The 16,157-nt window shown below is 41.3% G+C and overlaps 1 protein-coding gene across 1 annotated transcript in view; it reads right to left on the bottom strand.

Moving 5' to 3' along the window:
• The window catches only part of TAOK1 (TAO kinase 1), a 72,991-nt gene that overhangs the window by 56,134 nt on the left and 700 nt on the right, over nucleotides 1–16,157 (bottom strand). The window lies entirely within an intron of this gene.

Genomic DNA, 16,157 nt, shown 5'->3' with positions numbered 1-16,157 from the left:
TCTATTAAAGTATTGAATCAATGCTTTCCAGTAGGGTTGAAACATCACATAACAGTTTTACAGGACAATTGCAAGGGGAAGCCTCTCCAGTGGCTGCCAGTGTAACATTTATTGGAATGGTTTTAACACTGCGGTTTCTGCAAAAACACTGTGGTTTCTGCAAAACGGCAAGGTTTTACTGTGAATGGGTAAAATGACAGGACAGTTGCACCAAAGCCACTTCTTTGAGACCGCAAAAGTGACCCTTTATACCAGGGGTTCCCAACCCAGTCCTCTAGTCCCCCTATCGGTCCAGGATTCAGGGATTACCCTGTTGTGTCTAAAGTGTTTTTTTTTTGTTGTTTTTTCTAAAAGCACCTTTGACACAACTGGGTAATCCCTGAATCCTGGACTGTTAGGGGATAATTGAAGAATGGGTTGGGAACCGCTGTTTTATACCAAGACGATCTTCCTGTTATGAAGGCCCTTTTCTATTATGCACGGACTGCTTTTTTTTGGTAAATAATTAGGTTTAATGGATGTCATTCTTTCTTGTCAGATTCTTTTCTTTCAGGAGCTGAGTTTGTAGTTAGTGTTGGGGAATTTACTCTCTTTGTTTCCTTAATCATGGCTGGTTATTTTGAATTCCTTTCTCTCCAGCTTTGTATTGTATCTGCTATCCAGGATGTCTCTGATGTACCGTGGGGTTGGTAACCTACAGCACACTTTCGTTCTCTTTCAATATGGCAAACTAGTAGAGATGAAAGGTTTATTAAAGCAACACAGCTGCTAATCTTTTCCTTACATAAATTAATTTAAAACTTTATTCTTAAAAGATATATTTTTAACTACTAAAAGACTTTTTTAAAGCTACTCCAAGTTTAGTTGTAACTGACAGAAATCATATGGCATATGCATTCAACCTGAAGACATTTTGATGATGCACTATTCAACTACATTTCTCTAATACATTGCATTCTGCAACCTTTCCACAAAATGGAAAAGGGATAAAAATGCTCAGTTTCTCACATTTCTTCAAATTAAAAATAAAATCCTACCCAGGTGATATGTTGTTTAACATTTGGAAGTAGTTTCATTAAAGGAACACTATAACATTAGGAATACAAACTCATTTATTTCCATTGTTTTCGTCTAAGCTGTGACTTGGTACATTGAACCTACATTATCATGCAAGTAAAATACATAAAATAAGTTTCTTAGCGATATATTTTATAATCAAACAGTTTATACATGCTTACTTTACTGCAACATGATATGTTACTATATTGCATGTGTTTTTTTTTTCTCCATATAACATGGTTATACTAATATTTATCGCTGCCATCACATACAAATTCTCTTGTCTCATCTCACCAGTTTTAACCTTTAGATTGTAAGCATACGGGCAGGGTCCTGTTGTATCTGTCTGTTCTTACTGTGTTTGTCTTTTTCCCAATTGTACAGCGCTGCGGAATGTTGGTGCTTTATAAATGCCAGTAATAAAATAAAATTTGTATGACTGACTCATATACCACTCAAAAGGAAAAAAAATTGTACATTTTTTTAAAAAAATAAATGAAAAACACACCCAAAATATATTTAAATTTTTTTTTAAAATGAACTACCACTGTAAAATATCCCTATATTTAGACAGTTATACGCCTGTTCTCAGAAAATTATTTATTGAAGACAAGACATACAAGTACCTGATTTGCTTCTTCAAACCGACATTAAAGCAATGAAAACTCGAACAGGACGTTATGCAAACAACTGACACACAGCAACCAAAACCTATGTAATTACTCGCCGGGTGAGCCACAAACAAGCATCCACCCCGCCCACAACTTCTATGTGTAGATAAAAATAGCCACAGCGAGCAGGAGACACTGGGAGGAATGTGGTTGGTTCATATACTCAGATACAAATGATACAGTCAGTCTGTAAAATATTCAAGCATTTAAAGGTTTGACAGTTTTTATTAAAATTGTTGCTTAAAGGTAATTTTAACACAATTAAAAAAATGATATATTTATTTATATATTTGCGGGGCATGAGAGAAAAAGACTTACACAGAAATTCCTATTACCCTAATTCTAGGGTAATAGACTCACTCTAAAAGAATAAAAATCCCACACAGAATTTCACAGAGCTAAGAAAAAACAAAACACTGGAGATTGTGAACACTTCTATGGGAAATGTTCACAATTTCCATGCTGAACGCAGGTGCTGCACAAATTACAGCACTGAAGTAGGAAGCAACTCTAGTGGCCGTCTGAGTGATTGCCACTAGAGGGTGTTACTATGTAAATGTACACACTAAATATTCTCTAAAAAGGTAGCATTTACATTGAAAAGCGTGCTATAGCCAGCAGAATCACTACAATAAGCTGTAGGGGTTCTGGTGTCTATATAGTTTCCCTACAACATCCTCGCCCTACCTGTGCATATGCAAACAAATTTAAGCTGGTTAGAGCAGAAACGTGCAGCTCAAAAAGCACTCAATTATTTATTTAACCCCTTCCCGCCGTTACGACGTTCTATGCCGTCACGCATGCCGTCACGCATCGCTGATTACAAATATGTGCATTTTTGTGCAGTAAAACCCAACAGCATTATGACATTCACAGCTAAAATGTCAGACGGAAATACAAATTTTAAAAAAAAAATTTTTTTATTTTTTATTTTATTCATAATGAATTATGTTCCATATATGAATAGTTAATGATAAATTAAAGCCCTGTTTCTCCTCAACAAAATGATATATAATAAGTGTGGGTGCATATAATATGAAAGAGGGGAACTACGGGTGAACAGACATATAGCGCAAATTCCAGTTTTTGTTTACGTTTTGTTTTGATCAGAACGTGCACTATTGACTCCGTCCTGAAGGGGTTAATTATTATTGCCATTTATATAGCTCCAACAGATTCTGTAGCGCTTCACAATATTATGAGAGGGGGATTTAACTATAAATAGGACAATTACAAGAAAACTTACAAGAACGATAGGTTGAAGTGGAACCTGCTCAAACGGGCTTACAGTCTATAGGAGGTAAATTGTTTCTACCTGTTTAACCTACACAGTAATACATTGTTGCAACACATATAAAAAATAAGCTGTTATATACGGGAGTGCCAGCATTGCTTTCTCTATGTTATGCATACCATATGTTTTAAATGCACTAACTCCTTGCTCTACTTTCTGTAGTGTCTTATCATATGCCTCAACAAAAACAAAGATTGACAAAAAAAACCACAAAACACATAAGTACAGGAAATAGCAATCAAATAAGGTGGGAGTGAAGCAGAGCTGGAGGAAAGAGTGGTGTTCTTCTTTAGGAGAGAGCAAGAGACTGCAAGCACGTGTTGGCCGTACGGGTGTGAGCAGCGGACAGGAGAAGGTCATGTGCAGAGCAGAGAGACCGGGAAGGGGCATACCTATGGATCTGTGATGAGATAAGAGGGGCTAGAATTGTTCAATGCTTTATAGGTATGGGTTAGCACTTTGAATTGACTCCTATAGGATACAGGAAGCCAATGTAAGGACTGACCAAGAAGTGAGGTGTGAGAGAGGAAAAGAGGAAAATCAGTCTGGCGGCAGCATTCATTACAGACTGTAGCTGGGCAATACAGCTTTTGGTAAGACAAGTTAGGAGAGGGTTACAATAATCCATGTGGGAAATTACTAGAGCATGGACAAGCTCCTTGGTAGCATTTTGCGTAAGAAAGGGGCGGATGTGGGCTATGTTTTTATTTATTATTATTTATTTATTAAAAATTCTTAAGAAAACTCAGTCTTATTACCCATAGGGTCTCGATGCGCATACCAGCAATAAAAACAGACAAAACAATATCCAGCAAAACAACAGCATTATAATCGCATGCATTTGAACCAAGTTAAAAATGTCATGTCATCCCATACGCCTGATCAAATAAAACTGTTTTTAAGCTCCGGCGGAACTTTTATGATGGAATCTACAGGATTTGGCAACATACTGGATGTGAGGCCAGAATCAAGTATGACGCCAAGACAGTGCGCTTGCAAGGATGGACTGATGTGGATACCACTAATTTGAAGGGAGAGCGAAAGAGGAGGATCAGTATTAGGAGGAGGAAAGACAAGGAGTTCAGTTTTGGAGAGATTGAGTTTCAGAAAGCGGGAGGATATCCAGTCAGAGATGGAAGAAAGGCAAGCAGTGACATGTTGCAGGACAGCGGTTCTGGGTAGGAGAGAGCTGGGTGTCATCGGCGTACAGGTGGTAGTGGAATCCAAATGAGGTAATAAGTCTGCCAAGAGAGGCAATATAAAAAGAAAATAGAAAGGGACCAAGGACAGAGCCTTAGGGGACTCCAACCAAGACAGGACGAGAGGAGGAGGTATAATTAGAAAAGGAGACACTGAATGAGCGTTGGGAGAAATAAGAGGAAAACCACGCGAATACAGAGTCACAGAGACTGAGTGATTGAAGAGTTTGAAGAAGGAGAGCATGATCAATGGTGTCAAAGGCAGCAAAGAGGTCAAGAAGAATTAGTTTGGAATAGGGGCCTTTGGATTTAGCTGCGATTGGGTCATCTTTAAAAGAGAATTAATCCAGTAAGTGCCACATATACAGCAGAAAAGCACATGCACATGTTAAAGTTACAGGAGTCAATTCACTCAATATTTTAAATTTGCTAAAGAAATTTCAGGTAATTTTCCTTTAATTTGGCTGTTAAAATTCCTCTGAGAATCACACAGTCTTTAAATCTTACACGGTAACTATTTTTTCTACTATCTCCCATTATACAGCCTTTTTGTCAGCGGCGAACTTTAAGAGTTGGGGGTTTCAAGTACGTATGTCTTCCTTCTCCATCCACACCTCTCAGCATCACGACGCCAGAGGGAAAAAATTTAAAGGGACACTATAGTCACCTGAACAACTTTAGCTTAATGAAGCAGTTTTGGTGTATAGAACATGCCCCTGCAGCCTCACTGCTCAATCCTCTGCCATTTAGGAGTTAAATCCCTTTGTTTATGAACCCTAGTCACACCTCCCTGCATGTGACTTGCACAGCCTTCCATAAACACTTCCTGTAAAGAGAGCCCTATTTAGGCTTTCTTTATTGCAAGTTCTGTTTAATTAAGATTTTCTTATCCCCTGCAAGGTAATAGCTTGCTAGACCCTGCAAGAGCCTCCTGTATGTGATTAAAGTTCAATTTAGAGATTGAGATACAATTATTTAAGGTAAATTACATCTGTTTGAAAGTGAAACCCTTTTTTTTTTCATGCAGTCTCTGTCAATCATAGCCAGGGGAGGTGTGGCTAGGGCTGCATAAACAGAAACAAAGTGATTTAACTCCTAAACGACAGTGAATTGAGCAGTGAAATTGCAGGGGAATGATCTATACACTAGAACTGCTTTATTTAGCTAAAAGTAATTTAGGTGACTATAGTGTTCCTTTAACCCCTTAAGGACCAAACTTCTGGAATAAAAGGGAATCATGACATGTCACACATGTCATGTGTCCTTAAGGGGTTAATTAAAAAAAAAAAAAAAAAAAAAACACACAATGAAATGACTGTACCTAAAAAAATATACCTGGGGGCATTCATATAAAAAATATATACATCTATCTTAGTCACATTATATGTTACTTAGATAAGTGTTATACTGTTATATGGCAAACAGCACCATAAAATACAAGATTACATACACATTTAATCCCAAATACCATTTGAGTGTTGGGGCAGGGAAGAATCAGGGAAGGTGTTCTTTCCTAAAACCAACAGAACAGTATATACTAAAGCAACAATTAGCAAAACTTTAATAAACTAGTAAAACACTAAAGGTTTGCAGTACACCCTATCTCCACACCCAAAACATGGCTACAGGCCAAACTGACAGTGTATTACATCACCTACCCACCTCTATACATCTAAATTACAGGCTGACAAATATTGAGAGTATAAATAAATATCAAAAGGTATTGCATTATATAGACGACACATACACAATTCACGAACAGTGCTCACATCCCGTTACATAAAATGAATTTGAGACGGATATATAAAATATGCATGGTTTACTCATTTAGAGAGGAAAAGTTGATACCAATTTGTTCTAATAAAACAAATTTGTTTTGTCAAAGTTGGAAAATGTAATTTCTACAATATGCTCACAAAAATGCTTGCAGATTTGAAGAATAAAACACTGTATAAAAATGTGGTGACTGCCACACCTATCAACCAATTTTCAACAGAGAGGTTAATGCCAACAACCTAAAAATATATACGAGGACTGATGGTGAGACCAGGAGAGCCCTCCTTTAAGGTGCTCTGCTGAATAGCAAATACAGCACATTATGCTATTATTTCACTGATATTCCTTTAGCAAGTATGTGCAGTGCTTGCTGGGGTAAAAGAAGAATAGAATGACACACCGTTCGGAAGCAGATATTTTGGCAATGAAGCAATGTCCATTTCATGGGGGTGATTGCCCTGCAGTAAGTGTTCCCAAGGAGGGTCAACTGCATAATTGGTGTTCCCATAGTGAGTGCTTACTCTATTTACCATGACTCCCAGATCCAGCTGACAGTGGCCCACTGGAGAGGAGTGGATTATTCCAGTTATGAAACAACAAGATTAATTTAATGGATTTCTACATTCAAGTCTAGTTTTAACACTTTTTATTTATTTTATTTTTAGCTGGGCGGTGGGGGATCTCTATATATCTAAAACTATTAAAGGACCACTCCCCCCCCCCCCCCCCCCCAAAAGAACTTCAGTTTGTAAAAGAGCTGATTTCTATGAGAAATCTGCACTTTTATAAATTAACCAGGGAACTCCCCCCCGGCTGTCAAACAGCCTTGGAGGATTCCTTCCTATTTCCGTTAGCTCCCCTGAACCAACAGAAGTGGCAGGCACGCTTTACTTGAGTGTGCCTGCCTCCCCCACAGACCTCAGATCAGCTCGGCAGCTTCATACGTGCACTTGAGACCGGGTGCGCATGTGTGCACGAACAGCCGCACACTGCCCGGTATATGTACATTGAACATTGTGCACAAGCCGGCGCGCGTGCATGAAGGGACCAAGTCAGCTTGATTGGTTATTTCCTTGTAAAGAGACTGAAAGTCTCTTCCGGGGGGAAAGGGGCAGGGGCTTACAGGGGCTACAGTCAAGAACTGCAGCTTTTGTAATCTATTTTAAACTATATTCCCAATGAATACATACATGAAAATATGCATGTATGTATATCTACTAAACACTTGAACATTAAAAATAAATTAATTTTTTCGACATATTGGCTCAAATATACTGAAAGAGTTTCTGAATGTGCAAATTGAAGGAAATTGTAAAATAAACTTGCAATTTGTCAGTCAAACTGAACTGGGAAAAAAAATAGCTGACATGGCGATTTTACCCCTCAATTTGGCTATCTTGGCATACAATTTTTTTTTTTTTTTATTATTCTTTATTTTTGTAGTGCGCATAAAGGGTTACAGGCAGGCATGAGGTGCCCCGAAAGCAGTCCTCAAGCATTTACTCCGCTAAACACGCGGGACAATTGATTATCAGGCACATTTTTATATAAAATTAGTTGCACATATATTCAATTGGTGAGAGTAGATTCAATCTGTGGGTATGCTTAAACATTGTTTGAACCAATCAGTGGACAACACAGGGTTGCATACATACATTAATAGCAGTTTAAACAGACTAGTGCGTTTCGATTTGAAGTGGTTTACAGGCTAAGTCCTATGAGTCGCTACAACCTGCGCATTGGTTGCTGTTATTACGTTGGGTCTAGCTAGGCATATCTTTAGGTATAGCACAAATAGATGATATTTTAAACTATGTCTGTAAACGATAATTCTACAAATGCTAGGCTCTAGATACTTTAACTGACAGCCTAGGGTGGATTAGTCACAGTGAGATTCTTGGAGAAGTATGCCTGTTATGGTATAGTATATCAGTGTTAGCTTAAAATACAGTTCAGTGTTAGTACCGTTGTTCTATAGTTGGGTTCCAGGTTATACATGTATGTCTGAATGTGTGATGCTATGGATTCTGCCTTCGGTATAGGTTAGCTATGCATGTCGGTGGTTAAGTAAAAACAGAGTTTGCTATAAGATACGCTTCGGAAAGAGGGTAAGTCCTATACTGGGAAGCAGGTAATTGCTAAGCATGCGTGCAGGCGCTTTTGCCTCCCCATAGTTACGGCTACGTGGCCGCTTCAGAGCTGAAAAGCCACTGTTACCAATCATACAACATAGGTCTATATATAGAGGACAAACCAGAAAACAAACAAAAAACAAAACATGGAGTCATCAGTTGATGTGAGGCATTGTCCTTGTTGGGCTTTACGTTGGGGCTTTCAGCCTATGCCCGATGTCGGGAAGTCCCAGCCGCCGCCTCTACAAGTGTCTCTACTGGGAACTCTGGGCAAGGTGCCTCCGCATCTGGATCCAGCTTTGATGGCGTCCTGGAGGGTACGCTGACGTTCTGCCTCTCGATTGGGTAGTGCTGGTGGCGGGAGGTCGGGTTATTCTGCGCCAGGCACTGAGAGGCTGGGTTGGTGAGTGCTTCGCAGGAGTGGCTTGTGCGGGACTCTCGCCGTTGTACAGCTGTGGGTGGGAGCTCGCATCCGGGAAACGTAGCCTCTGCACCCTCCCTGATGGCAGCAGGGATCCACTTTGGGGCGTGGGAGCGCGAACTCCAGCACCCCGGAGACAAGGCACTGTTTCCATCCGTGCTTTGTTTCCGTTCCGATTCCCGTTGGGAGCTGCTCTAGATATACGGGGGGTGTACCCACCTAGCTGGCGCCGGGTTGCCGGGCGGATCCACGCCGCCATTTGTCTCATCAGCCGCTTGTTGTACTGCCACCTGGTTTTCAGCTTTGTCCAGAGGTTGTCACCGAGCCGCTTGTGGAACTCCCATGTGTGTCTGGGAAGTTTGATGAGTGCACATTGTTTTGTGGATCTCGTCCGTGCCGCCATCTTGGGTGGGCCTTGGCGAGTGTGCTTTGTTTTAGGTAATGTCGCTTGGTCCTGCTGTGTTGCAGGGGCATTCCTCCCCTGCAAGGACCGGGATATCCCCCGCCGGTCCAAAGGGGGGGGGGGGGGTAGCGGGGCTGCCATGGGTTCCCGTTTGGGCGTCTGGCCCCTGTCAGGAGGTCGGATGTCTCCTCCGGACCTAAGGCCCTGCTCCCTTTTAGGCCGCACTGCCGGTGCCGGATTTGCAGTCACGTATCGGTGTCGGGCCGGTATCATCGTGTGCCTCTCTGTCCGCTGAGTTGGTTCCCGAACAACGTTTGCCTCTGGCATTAGTGGATCACTCGTTAATTGCTTGAGTTTGCTTGTTATTGCAGGAGCTCATGAGATGTGCAGCCGGCCATCTTGGCTGCCAGGCCCCACCCCTTTGGCATACAATTTTAATAAAAATTGCCACATTTTTAAATAAAGATACCAGCCGTAAGTGAATAATCCGCAGTTAAATAAAGGGACACTATAGGCATTCAGACCAATTTATCTCATTGATGTCGTCTGGGTGCACTGTCCCTATCCCAGCAGCTGCAAACATTGCAGGTTCAGAGAAATAGCAATGTTTACATTGCAGGGATAAGATGGCCTCTAGTGTCGGTCTCCCAGCTGACTCAGTGAAATGAAGCTGGATGTCCTACTGCTTTGCATGAGAATGTCCAGCATCTTCTAAAACCCCACAGGAGAGCATTGAGTCAATGCTTTCTTATGGGAAAAGCCTAATGTGCGTGCAGCAATCGCGGAGCATGGGCATTAGGTCTCACCCATCGGCAGAGGAGGAGCCTTAACTAGCACTGAGGAACTTCAGCGCTGGAATCAGGAAGTGAAAAGAGGGGTTATTTAACCCTTTACTTAACACCAGAGGGGAGGAGGGTAGAGCGACCCTTTAGTGTTCGGAATGCAAAGAAGTATTCCTAACACTAAAGTTTTCCTTTAATTGTATATGGACATTTATTATTGCATAAAAATGCAAAACAGACAAGTGGCATGTCAGCTTTCAGTAATATGTGCATATACATACATACACGATATCAAAATGCAAATGAAATTTCAGGATTCGCTGGTGTCTGTATACCATTTTATTAGCTTGCTTTAACAAATGAAGAAATAAGACTTCTTTGTCATATGTATGCAGAGGAATTGCCACCTACCTAAGGAGACATCAAAAGCTTAAAAAAAGCTTACAGCCAATTATCGTGGTTATTGTGCCAACAGCATACCGGCACAATTGTGTGTGTGTGTATTTTTGAGAGAATTGACCCAAGCTTAGTGCCACTACATGCACCAAACTTGACCACTCACTTGCCACATGTGAATGAGTAAGTGACAATAATAAATTGAGTGTGTCAATTGACACTCAGTTAATAAATACTGTCCAATATTTGACACAGAACCAGTACCAGTTACTCAAACAGAGTATAACTGTCATGGTGCATAAACTGCTCCTTTAAACAGCTGTTTAATGGTCAGAACACATGGTTTCCTGTAAAGAAGTCAGAACGCAACAGACACATGAATCAAGATCTGCTTCTCTATGCTATGCATATTCTTGGGCAGGACTGCAGGACTGGTAAACTTGATGGCCATGCTAAATCAAATTATTTGTGCAGCTGGGCAGTGAGGTAACAGGGGCAGATTTAAAGGAACACTATAGGGTCAGGATCCCAAAACATGTGTCCCTGACCACATAGTGTTTAAAAACACCATCTAGTCTTCTGCCCACCCTCCCTTAACCCCCTAAATCTAGTAAAAGCTTACCTTTATTCAAGTCTGCTGGTGCTGGCTTTGCCCCTGATCTGCCTCCTTGGTGGACATCATCAGGAATGCTGATCTAAACCAATCACAATGCTTTCCCATAGGATCTTGTATACTAAAAGGTATAAATGGAGGAGGTGGTTTTGGATTCCTAGACCGTTATTAAAGTTATAGTCTCGGCAGATTGTATTTTGTAAAGTTTTAGCTTTAAAACCATAACTTGCTTCTGCAATATTTGTCCTATAATTTCCAAATATTAACTGAGCTCCTAACAAAATGTATAGCAATTTAATAAACAGGACCAATAAGTGAATTTTTTTTAATGTTTTCTTATGAGAAGAATGGGATGCATGTGCATGCGCATCAGGTCCCCGAATGTTCCTCTGTGACAAGAATTAGGCTAAGCATCAGCAGAAGAAGCAATGCCAGGGAAGGTGAAGGTGAGCAGCCAAGGCAGCCTGGATAAGGGCGAGTTAAAACCTTTGTTCTAATGGCAAGGAGGGGTCTGAATCTAACTAGGGAAAGGGACACTATAGTGTTAGGAATACAAAGCTGTATTGCTAACACTAAAGTGTTCCTCTGCTTCACCCCCTGTCCCCCCCCCCCCCCAAAATGGCAATTAATAACCCCTTAAAACATTTAAACGAATTCCAGTCCCTCTGCATTAGCTCGGTCTCCTCCTCCAACATCAGACCAAGGGGGAACCTAAAGCTCATTAGGCTGTCCCCACAGTCCCGTACCAGGAGCTGAAGAAGACCTGCCAGAAGAAGATGGCCACGCAAGCAAGGGACAGGTTCTGGCAAGTAGACCTCAGCTTTACCTTCCCCACAGCGCGGCCACCAGACCCTAGCAGTGTTGTAACAGTCAGGGGTCTTTACAAATTTTGTAAAGTCACCAGACAGTGATAGTGCCACTTTAATGGGACAGGGACACTGCATCCAGACTACTTCAGTGAAATGAAGTGGTCTGGGGTGCCTATTGTGTCTCTTAACAGGAAAGCACAATGTAACAGCAAAAGTTCCAAAATGCCTTAGTCATGAATGCAAGGAATTTCAGAAAAGCCTCAGTCACTAAATGGTATGCAGGTGGTGGTGTTGCATGAACTAAATATTATGATAGCCCTAACATATTTGGAAGACCTGTACATTTCATAAGTTCGGTACATAGTAACAATAACAAACCAAAAGAAGAACACTCAAAGAGAACAATAAAGGCCAAATAATTTAAACATGCAGTTGTGATTTGCCCAAACCCTGTATTCCCTGAGTGCTGTCAATTCAGCAATTTAGATCAACAAAAGGCTTTACCAACCCAACACAGAGCTTGATCGGGGTGAATAAAACAATGGAGGTAAGGGGGAAAAAATATATATATTTACTTGCCTCTGCTGCACTTCCATTTTGCTGCCGGCTGTAGAGGTTATGGTAAGAGTACCAAAGTGCCCTCCAAGAGTAATTTGTCACATAAGGAAGAGCATCCTCTTAGCTTTCTGACTGACAGCTGGGGAAGGTACAATTTAAGAGAAAGAGGGGACACTCTGTTAACCTCTTAAAGGATCACCATAGGGTCAGGAACACAAACATGTATTCCTGACCCTATAGTGTTAAAATCACCATCTAGCCCCCCTGGGCCCCTCATGCCTCCATAAATATAGTAAAAATCTTACTGTATTCAAGCTTGAAGCTGTAACTCTGCATGCTGTTTGTCTCAAAAAAAAAACAAGCAGTCTGCTGACATCATCAGAAGTAGTGGCCTGATCCAATCCTGACAAAGAGACAGATCAGGGGCAGAGGCAGCATGATTCAAACACAGCCCTGGCCAATCAGCATCTCCTCATAGAGATGAATTGAATCAATGAATCTCTATGAGAAAAGTTCAGTGTCTGCATGCAGAGGGAGGAGATACTGAATGTTTGGATGCATTTTAGGCAGCCATGACACAGGAAGGATCTCTAATAGCCATCTTAGGAGTGGCCAGTGAAGTTAGCACTAGGCTGTAATGTAAACACTGCATTATCTTTGAAAAGACAGTGTTTAAAGTAAAAAGCCTGATGGTAATGATTCTACTCACCAGAACAAATTTAATAAGCTGTAGTTGTTCTGATGACTATAGTGTCCCTTTTAGTGGTAGTGGTTCAAATTCTTAAATGCCCCTTTAATTGTATGTTTAATTCTTTTAGGGATAACTAATCAGTTTACAAATGAGAAGAAAGAACTAATCAAACATTTGATATAGTACTTGCTAAATATTCTGTTAACTGAAACAACTGAGGGAATGTACCTTTGGCATAATAAATGCATATTATGTAAGAAAATACTTGTTTACTATTGTAGGATTCTTTATTCTAAAAAAATAAAATACATTTTAATAAATGAAAAAAACAAATTCTGATATAAGATTATCACTCAAGGTCATATAGAAAAATATTTGAACATTGAGATGGAAAAATATATATATTTTTTAAATAGTGAAAAGCAAATTGTACACAACAATGGCTAATTTTTCTACACAACACGTTGACGAATGCCACAAACAACCCATATGAGCAAGCAAAACCATCAAGTGTCTATCAGTAAAGCACAAGCAGCGTGCATTTACAGCAACTGAATAACCTGTTTCACAGGCAGTTGACCTGCAGGGCAACATAAGAGTGACCTCTAGTCATGAAAGGATTAATATCATAAAACAAAGGAAAAGTGGGCCAGGCTACAATATAATAAAAAATTGTCATCAAGCCAGTGATTTTTGTTTTTTGTAAACAAAATTGTATAATTTTTCTTTAATAGAGATGACAAATACATTTTTGTTTCCAGTTAAAAAAAAAAAAAAAAGAGTTAATTTAGCTGCATACAGACATGTCAATGAACCACACTTATGGAATTTGGTTTACTACTTAGTCTATACATAATTTGACATTATTCAACTTAGTCTCCTTAATAATGCAATTACAAACTCATCATCTGATGTAAGACCAGTTACGTGCATCTTCCTCCATGAACATTTAGCCGTTTACATTTTTATTTTAAATATCACTCTAGTGTAATTAGAATCTTAAACCATCACACTTATCAGCACATTGTTAAGGACCCCCTAGAAGATATTTGGTTCTACAGTGATAAAACACATTGTAACTTCCAGAACATGTATTAAAAAGCATGCTGGAAAACAACTAGAGGAATGAAAATAGTCAACCTTTTTGGCAAATGAGTGATATCCCCGTGAAAACTAATTCCATTCAGCTAACAGGGCAAACATATTTATTGCCATATTTGTCAAGCTTATAACACTGATCTCTGAACAAAAGATATTGAGAAGATTTCACATGGAACGCAAACACAGCATATATTGATATACCATTTAAAACATTCACACCACGAGCAATTTAAAAATGTGCTTACTGCAGCCATCATATTAATTTTACTATAGGAAAACATTTGTGTGTACATTAGGTGGGGCTGGAAAGCAAGTAAGGATAAGAACAATGAGAATGATTTTCTTTGTTATTAAATTTAAGTATGTGGAGCCACCAACCTTCCTCTAAGCTCCTTCCGCTTGCCTTTTCAGGCCTTCCCCTCCTCCCATTCAATAACATTTACAGTAACAAACACACATCCAGGCTGTGTTTGTCAGGGAAGGATAGTGGAGCTCTGCAGCATTGCAGCACTTGGATACAAACACAGAAATAGATAGAAAGCAAAAAAAAAGGAGGCAGGAAACATTCCTGGCCAGGCTGACTTTAGCTGTTTTCCTTCCCAATACCCAAAGAGCCATTGCCAATCACTGGTTATCTCTATTAATCTAAAAGTGGCAGTGAAACAATTCTATCAGTCAGCTCATTGCCACAAGGCTTTACTAATGGTGACTTGCAGCAACTTAACAACAATGCTTAACTTCATGTCAGAGACCCATTTTCTTTTGCTGCATTGCAGACCCCAGTCAGCAAAATGGTTCTTTAATATAGCTTATGATTAAAAACCACTCTGCTAGAAAGAAAATAGCCATTAATGCCTGAGGGATTTTTATTGTACCTTCTAACCAGTAATCCAAGGGCTTTTACAAAGAAGTTTGTATTCAAGACAACAAGATTAATTAGAAATGTTGAACACAAGCAATCGGTGGCCTAGTAAACATAGCTGGACACTACAAACTTTAAGCATACAATGCTTTTTGACAGGAAGAGTTACCCAATGCCAACCAACGGCAGGATCAATAGTCACCCACTGAAATCCTTAGATAAGGGTTGGCCACATGGTACAATCGCCCTGTCGTTGTAGAATTACAACTCCAATGATGCTCTACCACCCATGCCTTAGATGAACAAAACTCACTCTAGAATGTAAGCTGGTTTGAGCAGGGCCATCAACAACCTCTGTTCCTGTGTGTCCAACTCTTGTTGCAATTACATGTTAGTCCACCTATTATACAGTGCTACAGAATTTGTTAGCTCTTTATAAAGAATAATAATAATAATGTTATGCAGACTTATGGAATCAAAGTACACAATATACTTCCTTACAATTCCATGGCAGTGACAGGGTTATTCACTGAAGTCTGAATTCTCAGGCATACAATGTAAATTACCCCTGGTGTTAGGAATCTGCCAGGTGGCACAGGGTGACAGCCAGCCCTGGTGTGAAGGGGAGATGGTATCAAGCCATGCCTGGTGTGAGAGGTACAGAGGGGAGAGGGTGTCACCGAGCCCTGGTTTGAAGGGGAGATGGTATCAAGCCATGCCTGGTGTGAGAGGTAGAGAGGGCAGAGGGAGTCAGCCAGCCCTGGTGTGAGGGGTAGAGAGGGCAGAGGGCGTCAGCCAGCCCTGGTGTGAGGGGTAGAGAGGGCAGAGGGCGTCAGCCAGCCCTGGTGTGAGGGGTAGAGAGGGCAGAGGGAGTGAGCCAGCCTTGGTGTGAGGGGCAGAGGGAGTGAGCCAGCCTTGGTGTGAGGGGCAGAGGGTGTCAGCCAGCCTTGGTGTGAGGGGCAGAGGGTGTCAGCCAGCCTTGGTGTGAGGGGCAGAGGGTGACAGCCAGCCTTGGTGTGAGGGGCAGAGGGTGACAGCCAGCCTTGGTGTGAGGGGCAGAGGGTGACAGCCAGCCTTGGTGTGAGGGGCAGAGGGTGACAGCCAGCCTTGGTGTGAGGGGCAGAGGGTGACAGCCAGCCTTGGTGTGAGGGGCAGAGGGTGACAGCCAGCCTTGGTGTGAGGGGCAGAGGGTGTCAGCCAGCCTTGGTGTGAGGGGCAGAGGGTGTCAGCCAGCCTTGGTGTGAGGGGCAGAGGGTGTCAGCCAGCCTTGGTGTGAGGGGCAGAGGGTGTCAGCCAGCCTTGGTGTGAGGGGCAGAGGGTGTCAGCCAGCCTTGGTGTGAGGGGCAGAGGGTGTCAGCCAGCCTTGGTGTGAGGGGCAGAGGGTGTCAGC

The sequence above is a fragment of the Pelobates fuscus genome, chromosome 1 (genome assembly GCF_036172605.1).
Source record: "Pelobates fuscus isolate aPelFus1 chromosome 1, aPelFus1.pri, whole genome shotgun sequence".
Taxonomy (NCBI): Eukaryota; Metazoa; Chordata; class Amphibia; order Anura; family Pelobatidae; genus Pelobates; species Pelobates fuscus.
Note: the sequence above shows the minus strand (reverse complement) of the source record. Positions and strands in the feature narration are given on the sequence as shown.